At 43.1% G+C, this 8,544-nt stretch overlaps 1 long non-coding RNA gene across 1 annotated transcript in view; it reads right to left on the minus strand.

Annotated features, from left to right (window-relative positions):
- Window positions 1–7,665, minus strand: part of LOC128324830 (uncharacterized) — a 63,198-nt gene extending 55,533 nt beyond the window's left edge. Inside the window, exon 1 of the long non-coding RNA XR_008307117.1 lies at window positions 7,509–7,665. This is a non-coding gene — a long non-coding RNA (uncharacterized LOC128324830). The remainder of the gene's footprint in view (window positions 1–7,508) is intronic.
- Window positions 7,666–8,544: the final 879 nt, after the last annotated feature.

The raw sequence follows: 8,544 nt of genomic DNA on the forward strand, positions 1-8,544 counted from the left end.
TCAATCCCTGGCATCTCCAGGTAAAGCTGGGAAAGACTCATGCCTGAAATTTTGGAGGAGCCACTACAAGTCAGTGTAGACTGTGGACCAATGGTCTGACTTTGTAAAAGGCAACTTCCTGTGTTCATAAGAGCAGATCCACTTCTAAGGAGGTGCTGGCACTTTTCTTCCACTAAACTGCAGGCTGTAGCAATTAAATCAATGAGACTTGAAACTGCTTCACTTTGGCTGGATCATGCCCACTCTGTACAGGCACAAGTGTTGTGTGTGTTGACTTGGTGGTCAAAATCTATTCATTTGAAGTGCCACAAGCCTTATCCCCCCCCCACACACACACACACTGAGGAGCACTGGCGAGCTATGGATGGCTATGGGGGCGGAGAAGTGGCTTATGCAACCAGCCAGTCCTTGAATTTTTAAAAAACGATCCCCGCCAACAACTCCTTCTTTTCAGTTGCCTCCAAGAGACATGCAGCCAAGTCCTGCATACTCAGAAGTAAGTCATGCTGAGCTCAAGGGACTTACTCCCAAATAAGTGAGCACAGGATTGCAGCTCTAAAGGGGAGCAATATGCTTTAAAAATATGATCCTCTCCCTGTTACTTAAAACCAAAGAGCATGAGTAGCCTTAACAATTTCCAGATCACATTCCTACCTCCCCTAGTTTCTAAGCTCTCAAGAATGAGGAGGGCTTATATATTGTATTTAATCAGATGCTTTCAAAATTGTGCATTGTTAGTTGCTGCTTGTGACCTGCCACATGTACTAATACTGAAATCATAGGGGAGCAAGTGCCACCCCCACCCCAAAAAAGAGTCTCTCTGTGACTTCCAAAGCTGATTATGGTAGCATAAGGAAGCAGTTTAATGACAGGTTTAAGAGTTGCTAAGTAACTGCCTGGAGAATTATGAATATAAAGTTTGTTACAGGATGAGATTAACAGATAGTGCTTCACAGGGGGGAAAAGGTTGACTATTTCTTTTCGATGAAAAAACTACTAAAGAAAAACAGGACTTAACTAGCCCTTTGCCTTCATATTTTGCCAGAAAAGAGGAGTTTATAAGCTTATGAAAGATTTCTGAAAGCAACAGCATACCTCTGTCTACCAGACACTGTGTGGACGTAGCAACAGAGAAAGGCTCACGTTTGTGGGCTTCCCAGAGGCATCTGGCTGGCTCCTTTTTTATCCAGAGGCGTAGCTAAAATCGAGTGGATGGGTTCAAAGAACCCGGGGACCCCCAGCTTCTGAGGGGCCCCCAGCAATATCCCTCCCTATTTTCTTCATTATCTCCCTCACGACGAGGAGCCGCTACGGAGAGGAGCGAACGCCTTAGCTACACCCCTGGCAGGATCAGACCTTTGGCCTGATCCTGTAGGATTCTTCTCATCCGGCCATTGGATGAGAATGAGAAGCATCTTCATCTGGATGCTGGTTGTTGTCCAACATAAGAAAACAATCAGTGCCCAAACAAAAATACTTCTCATTCTCATCCAGTGGCCAGAGCTGTGAGAGTTGTATGTGAAAAAGCTTCTGGATTGAGTCCTATTAAACTCAGTGGGACTTACTTCCAAGTAAACATGTAGCAGTCTTTATTAGTACAGCCAATGGCCAGAATTAGTAAACATGCACAGGATCAGGCTGCACATCAGTTATCTGCCTATGTTTTTATTCTTTTCAGTCTCAAAGACTTAGGAATTGTTCTCAACTCACGTATATGACTCCATCTACGAGCATATTTATATTAATTTGTGTTGCTTACACTGAACTGAAGAAAAAACAACCTAAATTTGCATTTTTAAAAATCCAGCTGAATCCAGTAACCATGAGGGTGCTTCTTCCATGAGGCGAGGTTAGGTGGTTGCCTCAGATAACAGACTATTGTGGCACTAGAGAGGTGACAAGATACCCTTCTGCCCCCTGCTTTTTTTTTTAAGGGGGAGAAGAGTGCACATAATTGGGGACAGCATTTAGCACCCTGCCTCAGGCACATAGAGGTCTTGAGCTGCTCTGAAGATTGTTGGTCTGCCGTACTAAACCACGGTCCTTAACATAGGGCAATCCCTCAGCACTTGGCATTGCAAATCTACTGAAACAGACAAGAAGCCAGCAGAATGGAACAATCATATCATTGAGAGCTAAATGTCATATGGACATAAAAAGGGCACTTGAAAACTTTCTCTGGGCTGACAAGACATCCAGTCATAACCTCAAATACTCTGAATCACTCAGTAGCAACAATTAACTTTATAATGACCATGCTGGTACCAAGCTCTGATGCCCTGTTAATCAATTGTAAGGGAATGAATGAACTGGTGTCCCTTTCCAAGAAGCTAAGAATACATGAATTACATCATTGCTGGTTCTGTGTTAATGTGTTGGGTTAGACCCTTTTTCTTATGCCCAGAACTCTGTGCTCATAGGCATCTCCCTCTGAAGCTATGCTTAGATTTTGTGCAGTGCTCAATTATAGAGAATTGGGGTGGATTTACTTAGGCTTCAGAGTTTGGGACCAGGCTGTTAAGACCATGAAGATCCATTATTCCATTGGTGGAGTCTGGTGGATTCATGCAAATACATGTAAAAGAGATGTTTTTCTGCAGTGCTTTTTACTTCACTCAGAACATGTGTGGTTGCAGAGGCATATCTAGGGAAAATAGCGCCTAGGGCAAACACTGAAATTGCGCCCCCTGTCCAAGCATCTGACACCCATCTTTCAGATAACTTTACCATAATATCAGCTGAAAAATACAAGTCAGGCTTGTTAATCTTTTAATATTTCAAAAACGATTTTAGCAGTGGACTTAGCCAGACCAAAAAATGCTGGAAAACTACAAATTTCAGTATGCTGGGGCTCATGAAATACCCAAATACTATGTGGAGGTGTACTTGGAAAACTAAACAGAAGTGCCTGTCTAATTCTCTACTATGTATTGTAGCATCACCATTACATAAGTTTTAAAAATAAATGGAGAATTTGACTTTTCCCAGATACTCTGTAAATAATTAAAGGATATGCAGAGTAAACTGTGTCACTGCTTGGAATATATTCTAGTCTTTTAGAAAGACAGTTAAAATGAGAGAAAGAGAGCAAGAAACTCCCAGTGGGCCTTAATATTAAGGATTTCACACTGATTCAAAGACAAATTCACCATTAATAGTCATATTAGCAAGACATCACATTTAACTCACTTATCACAAGAAGCAAAGTAAGAGCAAATGAATACAAGCCTAGCTCATAAGCATCAGCTCAGTATTCACAAGCCCTGATTCTCTGTACATAGTGCCAATCTGAATATGTGTACAGTGACTTATATTATATATTATTATTTTTTTTACCTGTAGCCCCTTCGGGGGGCTTCCTAAAGGCTGGGGGGTTTGCAAAGGTTCCTCCTCCCCCCACTTGCCTCTAGGGCCTCGCAGGGACCATTTGAGCATGTGCAGTGGCCATTTTTAAAAATCTTTTTTTTAATGGCCACTGAAAACAAAATGGCCACCGCGCATGCTCAAATGGCCTCTGCAAGGCCTGGCATGACCTAGGGCCTCACAGAGGCCATTTCAGCATGCACGGTGGCCATTTTGTTTTTGGCAGCCATTTTTTTAAAAAAACATTAATTTTACAAAATGGCGCCCCCTTCAAGTGGCGCCCAGGGCACGTGCCCTGCCTGCCCTACCCCTAGATACGCCCCTGTGTGGTTGGATTGATCCTCATGAAGACCAAAGCATGTGGTGAGAGAAGGTTAACTGTTTCCCTCATGCTGTTTTCTTGCTGCCAGTTGTCCCCCTGAAGCAGTTGTTTGCCCCACCATGGCTATTCCTGCAAACAGTTGCTTTGGGGATGATTTTTGGCAGAAAAGTGACACAAGGAGAAAGAGAGGAAAACCCCACCCCTGTGAACCATGGTCCTGATCAGAATAATCTCCCCACCACCACCAATGGCTATTTGTGACCTCTGCTTAGAAATATTTCGCTTTAGCATGCATTCATATGCATATCTAGCGTGACCCTTGGTAGGTAGCATGTTTAATTGCATTACAAGTTGTTAATCATGTTGAACAACATGATGAACAACAATCATGTTGTTCCTTAGGTTGGAACAACCTGGGTATGTCTAACACGAGGAGTGGTAAATCAACCTATTCCAAAAGCACTCCTGTGGATGGACAAAGAAATAGTTCTGTGTCAATGGCCACATTGGAAACAATATTAAGAGTAAAGGTTTATTTCATTTGCTTCTATAAGACTTTACATAAAAGTCAGGGCAATTCTGCACTGCTGATGTCACTGAACCCAAGAATAATGGTACACTAGAACAAATAGGAATGGTACAAAGAAGTATCCAGTGTATATTGCTGAATGATGGCAGCCACTTTTAAAGTAAGAAAGTCAGCTCTGAATACACAAATTATACATAAGAAGAATGACCACAGAATCCCCCATCAGCAAAACAATGACATGGCATGCTCATGCAGTTCAATGAACTGTGAACAAGGGCCTAGCAAAAGGTGGGTTTTTAAAAAATTAATTCCTATGGAGAAGGCCTTGGATAGGAGTCACCATTATCATCTCAATGGCTCCATTTCTTGCCAAATATCTCCTAAACAAAAACAAGCAGGAAACCACCATTACAGATACCTACAGAGTTAGGCTGAAACAACAGACTCTCTGAGCAAAAGTGCAAGACGCAGAATGAGAGTTCATGATCTACATGTGCTCTTCACTGTGTTCTGTTTATTTATAGATTGACTCTGACGTGATCCATCAAAAGCTAGTTCATTGTGGCAGGCAGTTAAACTATGGGAAGAAACTGTGGTGTGCATCGGGTGTCAAATGTTTTGACAGGGCGACTTCAGATGGCCTTTGGTAGACTTGTGACCTTCAGGTTAGCTCCAGATTCAAGCTACAAACTGAGGATGGATAGAGAGGGTAATTCAGATAGCCTATGTGCTGATGTGGATAACTGGAAGCCACTCAGTAGTTGGCTCTTACTTTTACTGTGTAGAGTACATAGCCATGTGGAAAGTGATCGGCTGCTGTCTCTGTCCACGCAACAACTTTCAGCATTACCTGCTTCCTGAGATTACTAAGTGATGGTAGCCCTATTCACATGTTATGTTCACCATTCATACAAATGTACAGTGTACAAAGGTACAGGTCTGTACAAAGGTGCAATTATTCATACTGGCCCTATTCTGATGTTATTCACATACAACTGTTGAAAGAGGTGCGGAAGTCCCACCTCCCTGACCTGTCAATCCGCTTCCCTTATCCCTCCCCCCCCCGCTCCTGTGGCACTCATGGTTACTGTGGTCATTTGAAGAGGTGACCACTGTAAGCGTGGTGATGGGAGCACTGTGGGAGGGAGAGTGAGGGAGACTGACTGACATCTGTCCACTCAAACAGTGGCTGAATAGGGCTATTGAAGGAGTGATAAAGATGCCTTTGCTGCATGGTTGGAGGCCACAATTGACTGCTTCACCTAAATCTGCTTCACCTTAATCTAAATGCTATGTACTATGAAGATGTTAAGTGTTATTTTCGTGTGCAGTAAGCTTGGTGACGTTGTATGTTGGATGATGTGAATAGCCCATCCTGTGCTTGTGCCACTATTGTTCTATCTAGAACAACAGCTAGTAGCAGTACAAGTAGTATGAGTAGCCACAGCAGTAGTAGAAGAAGAAGAATGAGAGAAAACAGATCTGAAGGATGGAATAGAGACGGTGAGCATTGAGAATTAGAACTAGTCAGGCACTGCACAGGCAAGGAGGTCTAGCTGAGATCTGAAGCCAGACAAGGCTCCAAGACCAGGATTATGACTCAAACATGGATCGGTCAAAATGAGAGCAAGGAGACGAGCTGAAAGGTGGTATCATGTAATCATCAGGCATGGGCTTTGGGCCGTTCTAGGAGGACTATCCCCAAGGTAAATTGGCTGAATCAGCAATAGGGAGGCGTGTCATGTCCTTGCATCTTTAGTCTTCTAGTAGAAGCTGTTTATGCACTCATCTATTGGTTGCTGTTATAGCACAACATCTTATGGAGACAGTCTCAGACTGGTACACAATTATGTCTGGAGTTGATTTACAAATGGATACTTTCCCCCAGGGCTGTGTATAAGTCATAATTCTACAGGAGCACAGGAAAAGTGCAGAATGTGCTTAGTGGGAGTGGAAAAATGCAGCTTTCTGGGCATCTCAGTTTTCATTTAAAAGCAACATTTTAGCTTTTATGGCAGCAAAGAGATGCTTGAATATGGATGTAGGTGATGCCTGGGGAAATCTCGGGAGTTAGAGAGGTGGCAGCTAAAATTAACAATGGCCAGGGAAGGAGACTCTATGGCCTTGCCTCCTCTGACAGCAGGAAAACCCAAACAAATTGTTCAAACTAGCAACAGCTGCAGAATGCATTATGTGCAATAGGAAGAAATATGGTCAACAGTTTGCATAATTTCTGCAGGTTACAGAATTTATATTTTCTTGATGCAGAATCTGGGTTGCTTATACAAAGAATTTTAATGTTTCAAGTTTAGCATACACACCGCTCTGTATTTACCTGTGGCTAGTTTTTAAATCATTCAAACTTTGATATGTCCAAATTAATGCTATCAGGGGAAACAGTTTGAAGCATGTTATACATAATCCCTCCCCCCCCCCAGTCATTTAGAGGCTTGCAGCTGAAATCAGGGCTCTTGTTTTTCAGATGTGATTCTTTACAGAACAATTGATAAACCAAACCTGGAGACTTTTATACAGATGCTGTTGTATAATTCAAAGAAGTATGAGGGGGGTGGGGGATCCTTATTAGCAATAGCAATAGCACTTACATTTATACACCGCTCTATAGCTGGAGCTCTCTAAGCGGTTTACAATGATTTAGCATATTGCCCCCAACATTCTGGGTACTCATTTTACTGACCTCGGAAGGATGGAAGGCTGAGTCAACCTTGAGCCCCTGGTCAGGATCGAACTTGTAACCTTCTGGTTACAGGGTGGCAGTTTTACCACTGCGCCCCCAGGGGCTCATAATATATTAATAATATTAAAATATTATTCCTTTAAAATCAACAGCCTTTAAAATCAACAGCCCTCCTGTTTTCCTCTTTGCAGTGCAAGGCATGATGGGATTTCAACATGTTGGACTCTGACTTTATGGTGTTAAATAGCATTTGGAGTATGCAAGTAAGCTTAATGAGCTTCATTAGGCTACAGTCCCGTGCATAGCTATGGAGGCAGAAATTGATTTTGATAGCTTTTGTGAGGCTTTGCATGTAGACGGTCCCAGGTTCCAATCCTGCCACCTCTAATTTAAGAAAAATATCCTAGGAAAAAGCATTTGTTTCTAAATCAACTCCAGACATAATCAACCACTGGCTCCCCCTACAGCAGGAAGTGTTTAAGAAACTTCATCTCTGAAGCAGGCCTTGCCTCAGTATCAAGGTCTTCTTGTTCCTGGTGTGGTTACTTGTCTGCATAACCTTTTTGACCTCTGTTATATTCTTGATAGGTACTCACCGGGTCACCTCCTGATTCCTGTCTGCTCAGCTTGACCTCTGGCCTGATCCTGATCTCTAGCTATCAGCTGAATCCCTGACCCCTGACTGGTTGCCTGGTTTTCCCAGTCCCAGGTTCAAGCCTTGTGCCACTTTGTGAATGCTGCCCACAGCTCAGTCCTGACAGTGCAGCCTAGGAGAGACAGGCAGGATGTAGGCCGAACTCTAGGTTATAGCCAGGCCTAAGGTCCCCCTACTCCTTTCTAAGGCTAAACTTCATGTTGCATTAAACACATAGTTTGGCTTCTTCTGTGTGTGTGTTTTTCTAATGTAAGTAGAAAACACACAGGATGGGAAAATGGGAAAATGGCAGGGGGTGGGGGTGGGTGGGCTCCCAACATGATCACACCCCTCGCCTCTGTAGTTACTATTTATCCTGGGAGGATAATGGCGAGGCCCAGTGTGGATAGGGACCACTGGTGTGTGTGTGCAAAGAGTTAAATCCCCCCTTTAGCAAACCATGATCCCAATTGTGATCTATCCCCCCTCCCATGACATATCTCTCTCTGTCTCTCTCTGTCTCTGTCTCTGTCTCTCTCTCTCTCTCTCACACACACACACACACACGTACGTGTATATATATATACGTACATACATACACACACACATGTACGCACGCACAAGGCCAAACTGATATTAATGCAATGTGCAGTTTCACCCAATACCACAATCTCTGCTGCCTTTGGCGTTCATGTGCTGCAGGCTGGCTTCCCATGGATTGCAACATAATTGAATAGTTAATTATTGTAATAGATCCAATGAAACTGTAAACCCCATGAAAGAACCAAATATGATTGTAAATGATGTAGGATTGGGAAAACTCTGCCCAACTCTGCTCAACTCCATAATGAAAACTCTTCATTACGGATGTGAAACAGTTCTGTACGCCTTCTGTACACCTTCTGACGTAAAGTCTGTTTTGTTTAATGCAGATGTGTGCTTCATAAGCTTTGTGCCTGAGAAACAGGCTCACCACAGAGCAATGGCTGCAGCTGTAA

This window comes from Hemicordylus capensis, chromosome 4 (assembly GCF_027244095.1).
Source record: "Hemicordylus capensis ecotype Gifberg chromosome 4, rHemCap1.1.pri, whole genome shotgun sequence".
Taxonomy (NCBI): domain Eukaryota; kingdom Metazoa; phylum Chordata; class Lepidosauria; order Squamata; family Cordylidae; genus Hemicordylus; species Hemicordylus capensis.